The sequence below is a fragment of the Falco punctatus genome (genome assembly GCF_963210335.1).
Source record: "Falco punctatus genome assembly, chromosome: 6".
NCBI lineage: Eukaryota > Metazoa > Chordata > Aves > Falconiformes > Falconidae > Falco > Falco punctatus.
This window is the reverse complement of record NC_137585.1, coordinates 44,663,305-44,665,448: the sequence shown is the minus strand read 5'-3', so window position 1 is coordinate 44,665,448 and position 2,144 is coordinate 44,663,305.

Sequence of the window (2,144 nt, the reverse complement as noted above, 5' to 3'; positions counted from 1 at the left end):
ACAAGCTTGGATTGGTTTCATTCCAAGAATGCAAAATGGAGACAGAAGCATTTTTTTTTTTTTTTTATGAATAAGAACTTAAAACTCTGGATTGTTTTAGCTTTCACAGATTCTATACAATCTTGTTACAAGAAACCCTGTACAAGTTTGCTCAATTTAAAGTGTTAAAATGACTACTGAACAAAAAAGTGAGCATCAAAGTGATCAAAAAAGGGAGCTGAATGATGTACTCTTTTAAAGGCAGCTTTAGAGCCAGAGGGACGCTTACACACTGTGGGTATGATTTTAACAAAGATTAGACATTCTTCAACACGCTTAACTCTACCTCCTTGTGTTTCACCTGGCAAAACATTGCTTTTGATAGACCATTTAGTGTAAAGAAGTGAGCCAAGCAAAGGGTGTCCCAATCTAGATGAGGGTCAGTATAAAGTATGCATATGCCTGTGTGTGCTACTGAAGCATCAACGCTCCTTTCCCAGCCCTCCACCTCATGACTGAAACGATACTTCCACCTCTAAGGTGCACCTGAACAGAGTTGTGTGTTTGTTCCAGTTCTGAAAGCGACCTGGAATAGGAGTTACAGGGATGGAAAGCAGCATCCTACCCAACATTTCAGAAGTCTTCAGCTTTGCGGCTCATGCCTCTTGTCAGTAGTATTTATGCCTCTTCAAAGAGAGCAGCATCAAGAGATCAGATCATCTGCCTCCCTAATTTAACTGCATTTACATATGGCACAGGGTAAGTTTTCTAAGGAGTAACTTGTGGCAACGGTTTTTCCTAAAAAAGTGTAACAGCACAAGAAAATTCATAGCAGCATTTTACACAATTTGTGTTAAAAAAGTAGAAGTTAACCATTTGTGTACTGAGTAACAAAAGGTTTAAATTACATTTATTTTCCATTTTACACTCACTATTTACTAGTTGGACTATTTACAAAAGTTCAAATGTTGTGTAAGAGCATGAGCTTTACCCAGAATAAATTTCACATATGAGGTAGCGGTCTACCTCAGCCTCTGGTTTGGCTGGCTATAGAGGAGTTACAGCTGGGTTTAGATCCTAGAAAAAATTCATAATTAGGACACTCGTATGAATTAGATTGTGTTCCTGTAGAAGAAACCATACACACGCACATACATAGAGAGAGTAATCCTATGGTAAAAACATTAAGACCAAGAGTGGATTTAGTTTTCATGTTTTTGGCTGAAAAAAAAAAAAAAAAAAAAAAAAAAAAGAAAATAGTTCAGAACAGGGAAGTTGTCAGCTGTACCTCATTTATTCCAACGGAGTTTTTATCAAGAGGCCAGCTTTTAATTCAAGAAGCTAAAGCAATTGGGTGTTAAACCAGTAAAACTGAAGTATTTAAGAGTTAACTTCAAACTAGGGCTTTCAGCAGACCTTCAGAGCAAGACAAAGGAATATTACTTTTCCACTAGTGTAAGTAAGTATCAACCCACCTGTCTCCAAGGCCAGGAGGTACCACTACTAGCTTCTGCTGGGCCAGACACCTCAACACACGCATGCTAAGACGACATACATATCTGTAGCATAAGGGTAAGCCTTACTTTCCTCTAAACGTTTTTAAATTACAACAGACTGCAGGAACATTGCGTGATGCTTCTCCTTGAAGATTAGAAGTTTTTGGAACCTGCAGTGTAATTATACCATGAACAAGATACTTATCAAAATGCTAATAAAAGGGAAAAACCCAAATGGGGCAAGAGGGACCTACAATGCTTTTCATGTAAGTCTTCTGACAGTTCATCAGCTGACCAAGTGATGAAGCAACAGTATAGTTTTGGTAGTTGCAAGACAAAGTTATTGTTCTTGCTCTAGTTATACATTATGTGAAGATTGCATAGGACAAGGCAACCTTTTGGATAATTGAGGCAAGCAGTGCTTAGTGTCGGTATCCTTTGCTCTTGACAGGCTGAATGTGGTTTAGTCCTTTATTGCAGTCACACTTAACGCATCTCTGCCTTCAGCACACCCATTTACCCAAATACTGCCATCTTAAGATCTTAGCGCTTCATCTGCGGATACCAAGTAAGAGTTTAATATAAGACTATTTGCTCAAGCTTTTTTCTAAGCAAGTACTCTTGCAGAACTACTGACTAAAACTAAGTCTTAAATAAGCTGAACACCAC